Below are 19632 nucleotides of genomic sequence, written 5' to 3'. Positions count from 1 at the left end.
TATGGTCTCTTTTAGGAATATTTAGAGCTGCTCGGAGAGAGTTATTTTGAATAATCTGAAGCTTATTGATATTCCATTTGGAGGTCCCAGCTAAGAAGACATTACTGTTTGCTGGGACCTTCTACACCTTGGAAGAATAGTAATTCTTCCAAGGTGATGTTCTAGTGTATGGAGACAATGAGGTACAACACCACGAAAGGCTAAAGCATGCCTTTAAGAAACAAGAAAGAGCAGGTTTGTCATGAAGCGAAGAGAAGAGCAAACTGAGTAAGCGACACATCAAATATCTGGGGCATTCCATTTCAGAAAAGGGTATTGAATGCAAGGAAGAATTGGTGGATATCATCGAAAGAACACCTCCACTGAAAAACAAGAAAGAGTTGATGACCTTTTTTGGAATGACAAAGTACTACTCCAAATTTGTGCCAAAGTTTGTAGAAAAGGCAGTAGCCCTGAGGAAGATTGTGAGAAAGGGTTTAAGATGCGAATGCAACAAGGAATTCCAAGCATTAAAGGATGCCTTTAGAAATGCTGCTATACTAAGCAACTTCAAGCAGGACAGGAGAACTATAATTACAACAGATTCAAGCAATGAAGGTAGGGTGCGATCCTTGTACAGAAAGACCCCATGGGATGGAATACACAATCACATTTGTATCAAGATTGTTGAAATGTTCCGAAAAGGATTATAAGACAGTAGAGATGGAAATGTTGGCTATAAGATGCACTATGACTAAGTTCTGGTTGTTCGTGTGGGGTGTGCCACACATGCACCTGTTGAATGCGCACTCAGGGTACATCAAATTTACATATGGTGTGTTATGTGTCCTTTAAAACATCTATTTTCAGGTTTAATGAAGTTTTGACTATTGAATCTACCTGTATTTTGATATCTACATTGAAATAACCATTGACATTGTGATTTCATTGAGACTGCTGAATATGTATAATTTGCTTATATTTTAAATTTGCTTTATTATTACAAGTTTTAAATAAATATACCTTATGTGCAACTCTGTGTATTTCTTGTTCTGAAAGGGGGTGGGAGATAGGCTGTACAGAACTGATACTGCTTTACTGGCTTGTCCCAGGTTAATAAAAACAGCTTTTTTTTTAAATAAATAGAAATTGTGCCCATCTGATTTGGACTAGGTGGAAAATGTCCCCAAACTAGATCACGCCCAATTAAAACATCCACACAAAGAGAGTATAGAACCTTCACCCAGGAGGTGCTTCAGAGGAAGCACTGACATAACAAAACCAGCCTCACACCAGGATGATCACTGCAATGACTTGTAGGCCATGGCAAGGGACAGAGTCAGAAAAGCCAGAGAGGGAAGGTAGACCTGGAAAGGGGTTCCACCAACCTGCTTTCTATTAGGACACACTGCTTTCTCCTGTGCCCCCCATTTCTTTCAAGCAAAACTCTCGGTGTGTTGTCAGATGGCAAGGTTCACTTGTTACAGCAAAGGGGAGTGGCCACTTAAGAGCAGGCTTGCTTTGGACCAATCATCTTTGGCATTTTGGCTTTAAAAGAACATGGGCACCCCTTCATTTATTGACCCATTCCTGGATTCTAAGAAGAACAAGAACAATACACTTTTGCTCCCATTTTGGGAAAGCAGCAGATTCTAAAGTCCTTAGCAAGGAAGGTGAAGACAGTGTGCATCAAAGGCTGAGGAAAGTTCTTCCTCCTAACAAGCTGCAGGGTATATTGGGGAGGAATTTATTTGGAACATGGCCTCACTGTGGCTGCATTGGTAACTGGACCCTATCACCGGAGGTGAAGTAACCCTGGTAGGTTCCAACCAAGCTCCCTGCAGTTAGAGTGCATCAGGCAGCCTTACCTTGTGTTGGAGCTCCCGGATTGGGACTCAAAGCAACTTCAAGTTCCACAGCAGTTGGAGTATTTTTTATCTGCATTGAGCTATTCTCATCCCTCTTCAACTGCGCTCAACATCCTTCAAGCCAACACAGGACCTCTGGTGCTGCTTTTGGCACTCAACAAGCTTCAAGCATCTTACCTGCATCTTAGAGCCATCTCAACACTGTCGCACACCAGCAAAGATCACTGCCTTGTAGAGCGCCAGGTCACTGTGGTAAAAGCATCCAATTTGCTGTATCTTGGGCAGTGTATTGACCCAAAAGTACCCTATCTTGACCTAATTTGACCTGCTAGAAGCCATCATGTCTTCTGCTGACTTGACCCAGCAGAAATAGTGTTTCATCCCAACTCAACAGCTGACTTGAAGCTGCTGGAACCCATCGACTTGTGCAGTCTCCACAGCCATCTCCATCAACGCAAAGCCCCACCTTGATGCCAACTCACAGCTGGATCAATGCGATTCAGCCCATTTAGACACTGGTTCTACTGCAGGAAAAAGGATTGAATCCTTGCTTGACATTGTCAAGCAACCGAGACAAAAAAATAAGGTACTGTGAAGAAGTCCTATTCCCCTGGTCCACCTTTTGGAACATAGTGGATTTTAAGCTCAGATTCTCTGCTTTAATATTACAAATCTACTTTACTGTTGACACAGTGCCAGTTGAGTGCCTGGAAACCAATGCTCACAGACTGCTATTCTACAACAGCTTGCGTTTTCTGTATTCCTTTACCGTGGTGGGTTACTGCTTGTGTTTTATTATTTGTAGCTTTATTGTTTAGTTAAAAGAGTATATTTTAATACAACTTTAATTGGGCCTTCTTTTATTTTGGATCCTTTGTATTTTTGCCCTTTGTATTGCTACTCTTTTCAGCTCACACCTCTTCTGAAAATGCAACTTGACCTTGACCTGCACTGTCACATAAGGTGAAGGAGGTATATCTTTTGGGCAATGCCTGTTTCACATTTATGATTGGGATCAACGCTGGTTTACTAGTAGTGTAGGGCTGACTAGGCAGTTTAGCCACTACTCATCCATGTACTCAGTAGTCATTTCGTTACACCTATATTTATGCTCACCTATATGATCATGCTGGGTTTTGGAATATGCTTCCCATCATACATCATTTTGTTCTCCTCATTCCTTGCTACACATGGTCTGGGCAACTGAATTTCATATTCCAGTGTGTATTAAATGTTCAAGTCTGTTCTTTATGTTTTTTAATATAGGCGCAATGGTTTTTAGATTGCATGCCCCTATACACATCACCTATTTCGCTCCCACTGTATCTTTCTCTCTCATTTTATCATTGTTAGAATTGACTTGGAGAATTTACATTGGATTCTAAGCATAATCCGAATGGCATGTGTAAAGCCCAGATAGAACTTTACAGGTGTTTGCCCAGGCTCAACTGTAGTGGGTTTAACCTTGTCTTATCTAAAGGCAGGTTGGGTGGTGATATTGGGCTTGTATCTTTTTAAGTCTATTGTGTTTTTGTTGGGCTTTCTAATCCTGAGAGCATGCATTCTTCATTAAAAGGTTGATTCCTTATTATGAGCAGCTGTTGTGAGAGAAAACAGCTGATTTGATGCCACCGCCAATAGGAATGTGTCTGTGAGGGAAGGCCTGACTAATCTGAGCCAGCTGCAGATGATTAGAAGTGGGGCATAGTCTGCTTGATTTGGGTTTACTTTGAAGGTGCATTGTGCTTGTATTTTATCAGTAATGATTTGAACTAGAAAGTGAAACTAGTTGGGACAATTGGCCGTTGCCACTGGAAGAGTCAGGATCAATTCTACAGAGCTGTGCGTTTGGATAATTAGGGACAGAGATGTGTGTACTTCTTCAGGAAATAAAAAACCTCTGGCCTCAATCCCATAAGGCATGTACAGGCAAACCATGCTGTTAAGCAAAGATATGTGCTCTGAGAGGAACATGGGATGCTCTTTCTGAAATGTTAGTAGGTGGCAGGAACAGCATGATGGGGCTAAGACGGTTGGAGCTCTTACATTTTACCCCCCAGCTTTTACCATGGGAGTTGAGACACCAAATCGTCAATTCAGACAGGACCCACCCATCTAATGATATAAAGAAAGGCATTCTAGATAGAAAGAACAGGAATACCAAAGCGCAGAAGCACTCACTTGAATCCCACCGAAATTCCCCTACAATTGTCCTACCACATTGAAGACAGTATTAATAAATAGCTAGAGAATGAAGTGGGCACCAATAAAGATACTAGGTACTACATCATGGAAACTATCTAAAAGCCAAGGAGTAGAATGGGGAGGCTCACATCCCTATAGATATATAGATAGCTTGAAAAGTACAAAGATGCAGCTGCTTACATGAACACATCACTAAATGAGCAGTTTGACAGAAAACAAGGAATGTGCTTCTGGGTTGCATTGACCAACTTATACTTTGTAATGAATCTGTCAAAACGGATCTGATGACCCAGGTTCATAAATACTGTTGGTAGGTCCAGAAGGATCACTTGATGCATTTGCTGGATGATATCGAGGAGGTATTTTCCAAATTGATTCTGAAGGTGATTATTACTCATTGATAAAAAAGTTCTTGCCTTTGCATCAAGGGGGATTTAGGTCTCATATGGGTAACTTGAACTATGTCATTGCTCCAATATGCTTGGCCTGCAGTTAGATTTCGTGGGCAAGAGGATTCATCTAAGAATGCTTTATTCATTTACAAGCTAATTTGGACAGAGTAGACTGGGAAATGCATCAGACCAAGCTGGGGAGAATGGACTTTCATGGTAACTTTTACAAATGTTGTTGGCATTTCATTGGTGCTTGCATGCTCAGGTGCACATCATTGGGTGAAATTTCTAAAGCCTTTGCAATCAGCAACAGGCTAAAGTAGAGAAAAGTATTTGCATATAGGATGATCAACCTTTATGTAATGTAAATGTAATGGTGTAATGGCATGTAAATGGTTCTGCCCTTTATGCTAAACACAACTTGCTGTTTGTCTCCTAGAATAGGGTCAATTCTTAACCTATAATTAATCTTTGCAGGTGACACCATCATCTTGATCATCACCTTGATCAAACCTATCCATGATTAGAGTTGGTTGGGACTATTGTTTGCAGAATCTATATAACAAAGGCAAGATGTATGTCTGTCCGATGCAGTCATTTGCAGTAGAGACTGCCTGCTTTGCCTGCTATCACCGCTAGAGGGAGCTGTTGCCTTATGCATACAATAATAGGACTTCACATTCATCTTCCAGGTGAACAAAATGTGTATTTCAATAATGATAACATACAATTAGCTGCAGAAAAGGCCCACGACATGGATACCACTTTAACAGCATACTTCAACTTGAATAAAGATACTCATGCTGCATGTGAATTGTATTACTCTGACATTCCTCAACATGATATATTTGCTTCCAAAACCCGTGAGTGGAATCCAAGACAAAGAGGAGCAGATACAACAATTGGCCGCTCGTACTATGCTAATCTTTCATCGGATTCTCAGAGATTTTGTTTTACGTTACTACTTAGGAGCAAAATATTTAATACATTGTCTTTACTATTAACATACATTACATTAAAATATACCACATAATATATGAACACCATAAAATGTCTTCCTTTACGCACTTTAGCCTGTGTACACAGGCTTTTCCACTAGTCATTTAATAATTAATGCAGCCAAAAACTGAACATTTGTGTACACTCATTGATTGTTAAATGCTGCTTAAAAGGGACATTAAAAACAGTAGTTTGGGAAACACATTACTTGATGGGTGGATAGTTTGTGCATTAAGCAGTCACCTCTGACATGGAACATCCTCAACTTTACAAGATTGAATCCTGGCAGTGCTGACTCAGCCCTTTTTCCCTGCTGAGGTCAACAACTAGGACCATTACATTGGGTAATCATAACACCTACTGTTACCATGATTAAAATGAGGCGGAATCTGCCATGGTGATGGTAATGTTAGTTTCTCTTCCTTTGAAATAGTGTGCATACATTCTGCAGAGGAAAATGAACTCTCTTTTTTCGTATTGCTTTTAATTGAAAGCCCTGAAAGTACCATAGTTGCCAAAGGTAATTCCATCTGTACTTTAGGGTGATAACATATTTGGGATACAGAGGAATGCTTGATCCTTCAGAGAGTTAATAGCCGTTCCTTAGATAGCCAATACAAATCTCCAAAGAGCCCCCAGCTCGAATATTGCATCTGAAACTAGCATCGGTAGCATTAGATGCTAGCACTTAATTAGAATGTTACACACTTAAATACTGATTGGCAAGCTGTATGCAAGTGCACCTTGCTAAGAAGTGTGTCACGGCTGTCTGAGAAGTAAAACATCCCTTAAAAGCAAATGGTGTCCTGCTACTTGAATTTGCATACTGAATATGATACTTCCAAAAGGAATGTCAATATTCAGCTCTTAGAAATCATCAATAGGCCCATAAATACACCTTGAGATCTCTAATGAAGCAAGAATGCATTTTCTTAATTGGAGCAGTCAGAGGCAAATGTGCTGTACTTTTCCTGCTACGTGCTTAGATAAGTAAAAACTGAAAAGTGAATTTGTGCTTGCAGCATGGGAGGGATTGAGGTACTAACCCATATAATGTGTTGTTCTTTGTACTTAAATTCAAAGATCTCCATCAATACTATCTGACAGATATTTTCAGTTCGCCCTACCCAGCCTGTTTGGAGCTTGTTTCTGAAGGGAGTGGATGTGCAATGCATGCCTGCACAATTGAAATATGTATAGAATATGCAGAAATACACGCAGGGGTGACATACCTTGCACAAATCCTAACAGAAACATTTAAAACAACCCCTTCTATTATATCATAAGGATGTTTTAAAAGTTATGTTTTGCTGTTAAGTGCAGATGGTTTATGTTGGGGTTTGATGGTGGCATTTTTGTAATGGCACATCGCCAAACAATACAAAAAGACTTTGTTAGTGGAGTCATGTAACAGTCCCAAGGTGCCACTTTGTACACCCGAGTCCCACAATGAAATATCGTACTAACAAGGATTTATACAAGCACTTATAATGTATAAAGTAGATCATGTTTAAAAACATAACAATAAAATGGCACACATATGGTGACCCCCTGTATTATTAACAGTAGACAAGCAGGAGCAATCACTTCATCTTCAACATTTGAAAAAGACTGCATGAGTCACACGACATAGCCCTGAGGTGGGAAAGAGAAGTAGGTATGTCTCACGCAGTAGGGGGTAGTTAGAAAGGTGGCTTAGGAATTGGTGTAGTTTCACAAATGCAACAATGTTGATTATAATTTTAGCATCCCATTAAGAGAAGCCGGAGATACTGCACTTTTTGCCCAGCTAACTTTGAGTGGGTTTCTTTTTGGAGTGGTGGCCCAGGAGTAAGAATTCTGTCTTGTTGGGGTTAAGCTAAAAGTAGCCATATTGGAATAGTTGAAAGCATGAGGGAAGGCAAGCAACATCTTGTGGGCGCCTGACCAGTAAGCACTGTTTATCATCTGCACACTGTTTTATTGCTATGATGGGATCATCTAGGAGTGAGACCAGGGGTTTCATATAGAAGTTAAAGATGATTGGGGAGAGAATGGAACCCTGAGGAACCCCCCAGCTGACGTGGCATATAGAATGGAGGGAGCATATCTGGAAAGCCTGGTGTCTGCCAGATAGGCAGAATGTGAGCAATTACAGGACAGTACCAGATAACCCCGTGCTCTTTTCAAGGAGGGTGAGTGGTGTGTAATGGTTGACCTTGTCGTACACAGCCTAGATGTCCAGGAGGGCTAGCAGTCATGAGTCTTGGTAATAATTTGGCCTTTTAACCAGAATTTCATGAAGATAAAGTCATACATTTCAAATTGGCTGCCAATGAACCGTACATGTCATCACTTATGCCAACATTGTTCTCAAATTGGCAACATTTGTTTATCAATTTTGAGCAACAGCAGCTGCAGGTATAATACTAGTAATGTGGTTACTAATGTAGTACTTCACGCCAGATTCTAAGTGATGCGATAATCAGTGGCACCATTATTGTCCACTTGTGGTACTCAATATATCAGGAGAATGAATGGCTGAGTTGGTTTAACCCATCTATTGAACCCATGTCATCCCTGTTGCTCTTGAGCTATCTGTCCAGATTACACAAATCCTCTTTATTGTTTGGGCCACAATATTTTCCATCGGATCTTCAGGAGACACAAATTACTAGTCATCTAGGAACTACAATGTTTTTCAGAGAGCTGGCAAAAATAGTTACTTAAATATTTATTTTATTTGTGTAATTCAATGTCTAGAATACATATTTTTTGCACCAAAGGTTTACTTGGGATGAAGTTAGGTGGTAAGCCTATAATGGCCTCTACTTTATTAAGTCTCATTCTTAGCAATAGCACATTGTGATTTAAGACCTCTTCTTTTAATTAAATCATGCTATTTCCATGAACTCTCGGACTTTGCGTTGTAAGAAATGCTTGTTCTCATCCTACACAAGATATGTGAATTATGCAATGCTTGTCATCAACTTTCTCTTTAGCAACTATTCCTTTGTAGTTGTTTTTTGTTGAGCCCATTCTGTTTCAGACATGCCAATGCCACAGGTGTACATTAATCTGGAATATTGTGCAATCCTATGTAATGCATTTCCTACACAATGTAGAGCCCTCAGCTGCAGTCAGCTGCCTTGAGATAGTCGGACATCATAGCAACTTATCTTGCATGCACCACATTACAGATAGCATTATGTAGCAGAATAATCCAGTTAGGACTCAATTGAACATATCATGCTCTCAATCACGTGTTGGTCAAGAGCACAACAGGCAACTCAAAACAACAGTGAAGTTGTATGTCTTTTATTATTGTTGAAGCAATTGCTAGGAATAACAGAACCGCCAATGATGAGGTTATATATGGTATAGCAGTCTGCCTGCTACCCAACCATCTACTTTGCTTCTTTTGAATGTGATCATCAGTACTTTTCTCTCTCCCTGAGTTTCAAGGCCAACTCCCCGGCAGTTCGGTCAGTCACTCAGTCTCTGGGATTTTATAGAGTCCCAAGACCACCTTCACTTTGTTTGTCTTGATTGGTACAGTGCCATCAGAGCTCTGCGTTGGTCTTTCTGGAATCAACTACATGGCACCCTCAGTTGGTGCTTTTAGGTTGTGCGCTGGGGTTAGCCATCAGGCACAGCATACATTGTTGGACCCTAGGATACTTCACCTTCCACCTCCTGTAAGGGGAGTTAGCCTGTCTTAAAGGCAGGCCTGCCTGCTCTGACCTTTCTTCACCATTTTAGGAGTAGCTGTCTAGCCCAGCTCTTGAGAAGCTCTATACCTTTTTTCTTCTTCCTTGGTCTCTCCTACTCATTTCCCTAGGGTTATCGTTTTCCTTCTCCAATTGGTGTTTCACCTCTCCCACTCATCCCACTTGTCTGTCTTTCCATGCTCTGGGGTTCCTTCTTTCCTTCTCCACCTTGAAATCTCATGACCTTTCCACTCTCTCTCTTGTAGTGTTATCCTTTTCCCCTCCTAACCTTTCATTCTACTTCATTGTTCCTCCTCTTTACTGTCTCACTCTCTGACCCCACATTTCCCTGGCTTTCTTCTCTCTCCTCCTTCTGATGGTTCTTCTGCTACTTCTTCCTTTCCTCCCTCCTGTGATTTCCCTTCTCCACCTCTTTCCTTTCTCCCCTCAGATTCCTCCTATTGCTTTTTTCCTCTCTCTCCCCACACATTCCTGATCCTCCTCTCCTGCCACTCCCTCACGTCTTCCTCCTCTTCCTCTTTTGCATCCTTCTTCAAATGCTCATCCTCTCCTTCCTTTCATTCTCCACCTCTCCCACCACTCTCTCTCCATCTGTCTCCTAAATCCCACACACTCACTTTGGGGTCTTCATGTTGGAAATAAGGATATATTTACACACGCATTTTTGGAGTGAGATTTTAGCTGGGGCCCAGATATCTTTGATATTGGCAGCAGTTGATGTATAGAAGAGATTTTCTGCAGGGCAGAAGTCAATTTGCCATAGCTACAGAATATACATTGATTAGGGGGCATCCGGTATCAACATATTCTCTGAGATTGCTTTGTGTTGAGGGAAGGTGTACAGTTTGTTCCTGTCTATGGGGTGGAATTCTGAAGACTCTGGTCTATGGCTGTTAACTTCTAAAATGCTTATTATTTGCTTCTTGGGATCTGAGTGGTCATCTTGGAGCCAGTGAAAAGTAGTGGTAGAATGATGTTTTGTGATGAACACTGACCTTTGTGTTTACTCCTGGAGAGAGATGTTTCGCGTTGCTTGTTTGTTCAGTGATGATGGTCCAGTGGTCAAGAATTAGACTATTTAATTGCCAGAGGTGCTACCTTTGCTTTGTAGCCATCTTCTATGAGTTGTGTTCATAATATGTGCCTGTTACTTGTGTATGAGAATATCTGTCTGGATTAATTTGCTAACAAGCCCATCGACATGAACATGCTCAATAGAAATATCGCAGCTGCGTTGATTAATAATAATGTCCAGATCATTCATCCCAGCAGCCTCCACATTTCATATTGCAACTGTGTAGCAGCAGCAGTGGAACATGCATGCGGGTTCAGAGAGAGTAACACAGTCACAGTACTATATGCACATGATATATACAAATATGGAGTTTTGCTTCCACCAACAATAGACATGCTGATCTTAAAGTTACCAATTGTAGTCGACTGACTTTCTTCTGGTAAGACTTTAAAAAAGAAATAGATTCAGTGAAGGCCAATCTCGGCCACCTCCTCCACCACCACCACCTCCTCCACGACCTCTTACCTCTGGGGCTTCCTTAACCTCTCCATCCTCTCCCTGCCACTGCTGTCATTTTTCCTTTAAGGTTCCATGTTAAGGGATGAGTGCACGCTTAGTACCTTGAGATAGAGTGTATCTTTAAAGAAAGATTACCAGCTTAGGGCTCAGAAAGCTTTTTCTGCCTATCCCTTGGCACTTCGAGCAGGACACACGAGGTTCTTGTACCACTGAACTGCCTCTGCCAAGCCAGACTGTGCTAGCCCAGAGCGGAACACAGAAACGTGAAACTTTACGGGTCATATGAATATCCAGTATTATAAAATGTGTGCAAGAACAGCACTCCAATTCTACATATGTGAAGGAGACCACACTACATCGCCACTCTGTATATCACACCACTGCACAGAGGGGACAGCAGCCCCATCATTGCACATAGGGGACAGCAGCCCAGCGTGTCCTGTGTGACGGCTACCCACCTCCTTATATGTGTCTATGACTAGCGTATATAGAACAGCAGTCTTGCCCGAGATCTGTGATCACTATATTAAGAAGGCTCTATTGGTCTGATCCTCAAACATAGCCAGTATGCACGGGAGAACTCTGCAGACCCACTCCTCAGTTTAACCTAGAAAAGATTATTTGTAAAATGATCTAATTTGAGCATCAATATATTGAAAGAATTGCACCATTTCATTCAATATTTGTGAATGAAAACGCTATATTGATGAATGTTTTGTCATCTGGAAAGGTGGGGTTTGTTTCTTAGATTGGTACAATTGATTGGATTCTAGTCTACAATTTACTTGCATTGTTAGAATTTTTTTATTTACGAAAATCAGGACCACTGAAAATCATATTATGTTATAAGAACACAGGTTGTAACACCCCTTTCCACTAGACGAGTCATCACCTTAGAGCCCAGAACGATAACATCCCTTATATCCAATATTTAAGACTTCAGAGAAATTGCACAAAGGAACAACATTGTTGCACATGCTAAACAAATGCAGCAAAGATCGAGAGATTGGGGCTGTCAAGCAAAATTGTGTCACCAAAAGAGGAAACGGGATTGGTACAGGAATGGGGATGAGCTACTATCTGCTAAGAGTCGAAAAGAGTATGAGGATAGAACTCTTTGTGCCAGCAATTTCCCTTAACACTCAGGACCACTAAATAAATTGAACCTGAAAAATTAGCATCTGGTGGAAGTGACTGGGGCCAAAAAAGAAAAATGTGCCTGTACAAGAGGTGAACATTTCAAAGGGTATTTGGCTCACTCCCTAAGAAAAAAAAGCTTATAAACTCTGTTACTAGCTTATTGGGGTTAACACCTCTGTTAAGGCATTTTCCATGGGTAAGATATTGATTATTCTAATTTCCACTGAAAACTGAAGACGTTTACCATATTGAAGTGAGATGGAAAATACAAGGACATCTTAATTGACAAACCAAACATTTTATATATGTTGTTCCTTCCCATGCAATTTACTATACATTGGGAAAACCACTAGTAAAGCAAACATATGGATGGATGAGTATTGATCCTGGATCAGAGCCAAACAAGTTAATGCACTGATAGTGTATCACTATATTGAGTACAATACCAGTAATTATGAGATTTGAAGGTTCATCTGGAATCAGTCAATCCAGATGAAAGAGTTCATCAATAGAGAGGCTACTGAATATTGCAGAGCAGCATTGCTTCACAATATTCAATGCACACAGAAAAGGCTTGAATATTTTAATAGATTGGTATCCCACTTTAGTAATCAGATCCCTTTTAGATGAGGAAAGGCTATTCACCAATAGGTTTAGATCATGATCAATCCATACATGGACATCTACTACTCCTGAGACTGACTAACATTTCAATAGTGTAAGAGGAGGTCATGACTGTTAGATATAGGAGCCAGTGAAATAGATGTTGTTTCTAAATACATCAGATCCACCTATGGTTGCTATTTGGATGAAGAAGAGAAAGGTTACCTGAAAGAAATATGCAATTGTAGTCGATGAACAGAGTATCAAAGTTGAAGATGGATTCATGGTTAAATTCGGCAATAATGGTAAACATATGACATTTAGATGGTGTTGAAAATATTACACGAGGCAACCTCTTTACACAGTCTAGCTTTGTTACTTTGGAAAGGAAAGTCTTTTTAAAGAATATATGAATGACATGATACACAGCTTTACTTGAACACGCATGACCACCATTTTGGCTGTAGCAATATGAAGTGACCCTTTTTCAAACATTGTAGGGCACAGACAGATGGTGAGGTGTCCAATTTCACCCTAAAAATAGGATTGCATTAGAGGGTGTGAACTGTTGGATTAAATGTAACTATGCTAACGAGATGTGGAATAGTCACATCAAATGACTCTCCCAGCATATAGTCACATCAAATGACTCTCCCAGCATATAGTCACATCAAATGACTCTCCCAGCATATAGTCACATCAAATGACTCTCCCAGCATATAGTCACATCAAATGACTCTCCCAGCATATAGTCACATCAAATGACTCTCCCAGCATATAGTCACATCAAATGACTCTCCCAGCATATAGTCACATCAAATGACTCTCCCACCATATAGTCACATCAAATGACTCTCCCAGCATATAGTCACATCAAATGACTCTCCCAGCATATAGTCACATATAGTCACATCAAATGACTCTCCCACCATATAGTCACATCAAATGACTCTCCCAGCATATAGTCACATCAAATGACTCTCCCAGCATATAGTCACATCAAATGACTCTCCCAGCATATAGTCACATCAAATGACTCTCCCAGCATATAGTCCCTAGATACATTGATGCTCCACTGACATGTAAAAGATGTAGTCCTTTAAAAAATATGAATGCATAGATGATATCTTCACACAGAGCTTCTAACAATCCTAAAATAACAGTTTGAGAAGTTCCAATCTGATAAATGTTGAGGTGGGTGTATTCCCTCTTGGACATAGCACACATCTAATGTATAAGAATTAGATGCAAGCCATTTAGTTAATAGCAGCTTTATGCTATATATTATAATTTTATTCCCATCACGTATACTAAGGATGAAAGTGGTTGGGCTACACGAATTAGCCAATATGTGAATGTCATCACATGATGTTATTTAAATTAAGGTGGCCCTCGTTCCATGTGATCTGGAAGCCAGTGGTTGCCCTTGGGCTGTAGCAGTTTGAGTCATGAAGTTAAAATGTTTGGCACCACCAAATGTGAAAGGGCTGGTTTGATATCTCCTGCTTCAGAAGAAGTTCTTTGAATTGATTAAATGATAGTTTACTTGCCCTCTAGCACTTCATCAAATGAAAGAAAAAAGAAACTGGATGGATATTTTTGGAATATTACAGAAATCTACTCAGAATGCATGTGACAGAATCCGACCATGTCCCTCTTTGTGAACTTTTGATTAATCTCCAGATAAAGACCACAACATTAAAGTGACATTTGGGTCAACACCAGCCACCAGTTTGGAAAAAACATGAAACAGATCTGTGGAATTGGCATCCCAATAGGAATCGAAAATTAAATACTTGGATGTACTTTGAAAATTGGAACTGGGTATACTTCAGTCATGGGCTATCTCAATCTGTTTAGAAGACCGTTTGAAGAATTTTAAAAAAGTTTCAAAGATGTGGACTGAATGGTCTGGCTGAAAATGTGTGATGCTTGTAACACCCCCTGTTGATAAAACAACATGTGCGATTTCTTTGTGTCATACGAGATTATGTGCTCCCTAATGAGATTATCAAAATATATAGGAATATGTTAGATTTTTGATATATGAGCACATTTACCTGTCTGATTTCGTTGTTTAAATAAATGATGTATGATATTTATATATATGGTTGGATTTGCTTGCTTCCATTTAGATGACGTTATAAATGAAGGGATATGCATGGAGTATGGATGGGAAAGATATGACTGACTACCCCTTTGGAAAAGTGTTGATATTTAGCCGCTCCTCCTGTGCACACCATCTAGGGGCAAACACTGCAGCACACAACCTTAAGAATCATATTGGAGGCAGCCTTGAAAGCACAACTCAAGAACACTCGGACCCAAGCCGACTTGAACGCTATCAGACATCAGCATGCTTTAGTCTGTTTTAAGTGCCATCTTGTCGAGATCCCGTTTATTTTCAAACAAAATGTACAATATTGATAACGATATCATCACCTTTCACAGCACTGCTAATCAATTTATCAATAGATGGCATTATTACGCATTTTAATGGGGTTCAGCTTATGCAAAGAAGGATGAAGGGCCATGTCAGGTCTAAAACCCACACCTGCAAGTCAGTCATATCTCTGAAATGAGCCTTTCACTTGCTCTTGCTGGTGTATTTTACTGACTACTCAATTATTCATGATACAATGAGGGTCTTAGTATGGGGAGAATAGGGTGTGTCTTTGGACAGAGCATTTCTTCATAAGCCACAAACGAAAACACTGAGGATCTTTAATGAAAACAGAACAATATAAGATAGACCTGCACAAAAAATGCATTGCTAAAGAAAATATGAGCACCTCTCACTAGATGGGCAGCGTATGTGCAGCTCTGGCCGTCCAGCTGTTATTCCTACCTATTGCTTTCTCCTGTCCTCATTTTACGGGTTCGAAAAGTGAATCATCAATAAGACGTGTTTTACAGAAAGGACAGCCATCAAATTATATTTTGTTATTTTTCTTAAATGTGTGGCTAGGTTTTACTGATTGCTTTGGTATCTAATTATTCCAATTAATGATGTCTCATTTTACACATGGGCAGCTATGTGCTGACTTGTGATTTAGCAGGTCATCTATACAGGCATTGATGAACAGGGATCAGTGCATACTTAAACACCAGTGTACTTTCCAAGAACCTCTGATCTCTCACCCACACAAGCACACACAGACACACGCACACACGCGCAAACGCCCGTCCTAAACAAACATGTTTTGAGGTATGCAGAGCGCCACAGTGGCAGTCGAGACAACTAATGGGTGAATGAAGAGGCTCGGGGGTACTCAGCCTCTGCATTACACATCATTGCATGCTGTGTGGATCCGTAAGATGCAATTCACTGGTTCGCTTGTTGCTACGTGGAAGCATACACTTAGCGACAATGCTCGGAATACAGTATTTAGTCCATTTGATTACATAGCCATTCAACTAGAGATAACAATAATTTGCCTTTAATGGCTTATGCCACAAATATGCCAAAACTAAAAAAGGGCATTCATTTTGGGAGGTGAGTCGTAATGCATCGACATGGAAGTAGCATTTGAACATGTCAGAGTAACAAAACACTAAATAATGTTTCTATACAGCAGTGAGTCTTCAAATGTATCGTGTCACTGCATTCTATTTAAAATGCCTCACAAAAGTGAGCTATCAACTAGTCCAACATTTATTTATTTAATTAATTTGCATTTTATCACAGCGCACTGAACCCTCGGGTATCTAGGTGCTAGTTACATTAGGGAAAGGAGGAAGGAGGAAGGATGTGTACAGGTAAAGGTAAACAGGAAAAGCAGGAGGTGTAAGTTCAGGGTCACATTGTTCTTTTATCAGCACACAATCTTACTTAGAGAAAAGAAACACAAGCTTTCGGGTTGCATTTGAGATTGCATTTGTATTTACTGTGCTTCTGCACTGCACTTACCTAGTGGCAAACTTTGACAGTAACCCACATGTTACTTTTGCATTTAAATAGAATACACTGCTAAGTGCAATAGATCAGCCATTAAAATGCTAATTTTTTAAACAGTCTCACTCCTGCCACATTTTATGAAACCCTGGCACGTAGCATAGATTTCCTGATCACGCCCAATGGCATGTGGAACCAATACCACATTCCAGAACATTCCAAAGTGTTTTAACATCTCTGAATATTAATAGGCAATGACTTAACACTTGAACCACAACTCAACGCAGTAGTAAAGAAGGTCTTTTTTTCCACCTACACACAATCAAGTGGATGCTACTTTTCTTCACCTATCCACTTAGAACACTCACCATCATCTCCCTCGTCATGTCGAAAATAGACTACGCCAACAGCATCTATTTAAGAACGCTGGACTACCTTACCAATAAAACTACTGCGAATGCAGAATGCAGAAGCACAACCACTCCTCAGACTTCCTAATGGAGGGCACGTCACACAAACACTGTGAGCCGTACATTGGCTACAAGTCACACAAAAAAGAAATCTTCAAAACACTGCATAACACACAGTGCAATCCATGACCAAGGAGCAAAATTCACACAGGAAAATCTCCATCTATAAATCAAACCAAACATTAAAGTGCAGCAGCAACATTCACCTCAAACCAAAACAATACTCAGAGCAGACATTTGGTGGATCAGCATTCTCCTGCATCTGGTCACAACTTTGGAACCTACTACTGAAGGAAATACGAACAACAGAAGACCACCTAAAATTCACATCTTTGCTAAAAACATGGCTCTTTTACCCACCGAGCCAAAAAGGAAAAACTATTGATGGGGAAACAGCTAACCCAAAACAACTGAAACCTAATGAACGGAAACCTGAATGCCCCAATGAAATAAAGCATTTGAACACAAAACACGATAGAAACATATGAGCCATGCCAGACCAACTTAACCACGCACGGAAGAGCACAGACTACTAACATCACAAAGTAACCCTACTCAAAACTTATCCTGCCTACCCACCATCAAACACCAAACAAAACACACACTTACCTCTACACAGCAGAAACCTACAAACACCACAAAATGCACACACTCACCAACACCCAACTAAATACAACACACTACAGAAAACTAAACCAATTACACACCCATCATCCCACACACACTCCTGAAACAATCACTGCCTAACTATTTTTTATTTTATTTTATTCTATGTATTTATTGAGCACTTAAGCCCATGGGCGTCAAAGCGCTATCACATATAAAACATTACTATGAATAGTAAACAACACAAGAGGGGAAAAGGCCAGTTATACAAGAATCAGTCCATAAGATACCATGAGGGTTATGTAAAGTGCTCTTTGAAAAGGTGTGTCTTCAAATATTTTTTGAAAGAACCAAAATCAGGGTCCAGGCGCAGGCACTGTGGTGGCATATTCTGCCAATCCCAGGCTGAACTTTGAAAGGATCTATCACCAGCACGACTGTGCTTGCATCGTTTGTTAGTTACAAGCTGTTGTGTGCTTCAGCGGAGTGAGGGTTTATACGGACGTAATCAAGCTGTAAGGTCTTAAAGGGCATCCCGTTGCAAGCATTTGTGAATGATCAACATGTTATTCTTCGGGCAATAGGCAGCCAGTGCAAGCTTTTTAGTACTGGAGTGATATGAGATCTTCTGGAAATGTTAGCCATAATGCGAGCAAAAACAAAGAGGTGATGGTTGCAAGGTTTAGAATGAATCTTAACCACTGGCTTTGCTCTAGGCACCCCTCCAGATCATTGTTCTTTGCCTGTCAAGCCATTACAGAAGGGGAAAGATCATATGCAAATCAGGCTTGGTCCCACCTCAAAGGGGCAGTCCAGCCCACATTCGGTATCACTTGAAGTCTTGCAACCTCATATAACGATGCTCCGGCAAGCAGCGCATTGCCATAGTCAGGTTTGCTCCCAAAAAGGGGCAGTCCAGCCCACATTCTGTATCACTTGAAGTCTTGCAACCTCATATAACGATGCTCCGGCAAGCAGCGCATTGCCATAGTCAGGTTTGCTCCCAATGATGGCCCTAGCTACGGTGACAGCATTTGCGTCAGAAATGAATGGTCTTAAATGACTGAGCGGTCAGAGATGATAGTGGCTGGAACTGACAGTGACTGAAATTTGGGCATCCATATTCATCTCAGTGTTGAAATAGATGCCTAGAGATTTGGGTTTCCTCAGTATGGGGATGGTATGAGAATGTATTGACAGAAAGTCAGAAAGTCATTGGAATGGCCAAGATACTTGATGGTGTTGGGGGCCATCAACAGAAATAGTACTGTCTTTGATCATTGACTCGTACAAACTAAAATGAAACCCAGCCACACTGACCGGTTTTTCTGTTCATAAGCTACCAACATCATGTCACAGCTCTCAAGTGCTTTCCCCCTCTATCCCACTAACTAAGCCCTGCCAACCCTCCTTCATTTTGAGATCCGCCAGAGTTCCTGGAGACTATGAAAAAGGCAGCGGTGCACAGTATAAATCACAATAACATAGCATAACATAGTCTCAATGAGGCCGGTTCGTGTCTTTTGTATATTCTCCACCGAGTTCTCATGTTTTGCCTTGTCATGCGTGAAATGGCTATGCAGGCCTGTCTTTTTTTATTTGAATTCGGGGTCGTGCAGTTTTCTTTCTCATTTTAAAATGAACAAACATATGCACTAGTGCGAAAAACTGAGGAAATGCTGAGATATTGCAAAATGGAGTAAACTTTTGGTTTTTTTTTACCACAATCTGTATTACATAAACACGTTTGCAATGGGGAAAAATTTGAGTTGTATTTTTTTACACTGTTTTTGTTTTACTAAATTTCCTTTCATTTTTTATAGAAAGCGTAGTAAAAACACGTTGCTTAATTTATGCCCTAGTGTAACGATGGTTACATAATTCGGATTGGGGCTCTGGATGGGCCGAGCTTTGGCACTGTGGGACCACAACATTGGTCATTTTGGCGTGGTATAAAATCTGATTAGCATTACATAGGAGAACATGCGGGCAATCTAGCATTCTATCTCTTTCTTATCCATGATATTTACTGTTGGAGGGCTGCCATCTTTCACACAATCTAATTTATGACGTTCAGGCTAACTTTCTATGGTACACATTAAGTTACAAAACGTAGGAAACAAAAAAATAAAAAACAAATATTATTGTTCTTAAAGTCCTTGTCCTGAAATCTAGGAAGTGATTCAATACACCCTACAGTGGCAGAAATGTCAACATCTTTGCTAATTCAT

The 19632-nt window shown here is 40.4% G+C and overlaps 1 protein-coding gene across 1 annotated transcript in view; it reads left to right on the top strand.

Annotated features, from left to right (window-relative positions):
• Nucleotides 1-19632, top strand: part of AK5 (adenylate kinase 5) — a 3278219-nt gene that overhangs the window by 675209 nt on the left and 2583378 nt on the right. The gene's annotated exons all lie outside the window — the stretch shown is intronic.

Source organism: Ambystoma mexicanum, chromosome 1q (assembly GCF_040938575.1).
Source record: "Ambystoma mexicanum isolate Mex_15411 chromosome 1q, UKY_AmexF1_1, whole genome shotgun sequence".
In the NCBI taxonomy this organism is placed as follows: Eukaryota; Metazoa; Chordata; class Amphibia; order Caudata; family Ambystomatidae; genus Ambystoma; species Ambystoma mexicanum.
The sequence above is the reverse complement of the archived record's forward strand: the minus strand, read 5'-3'. Positions and strand labels throughout refer to the sequence as shown.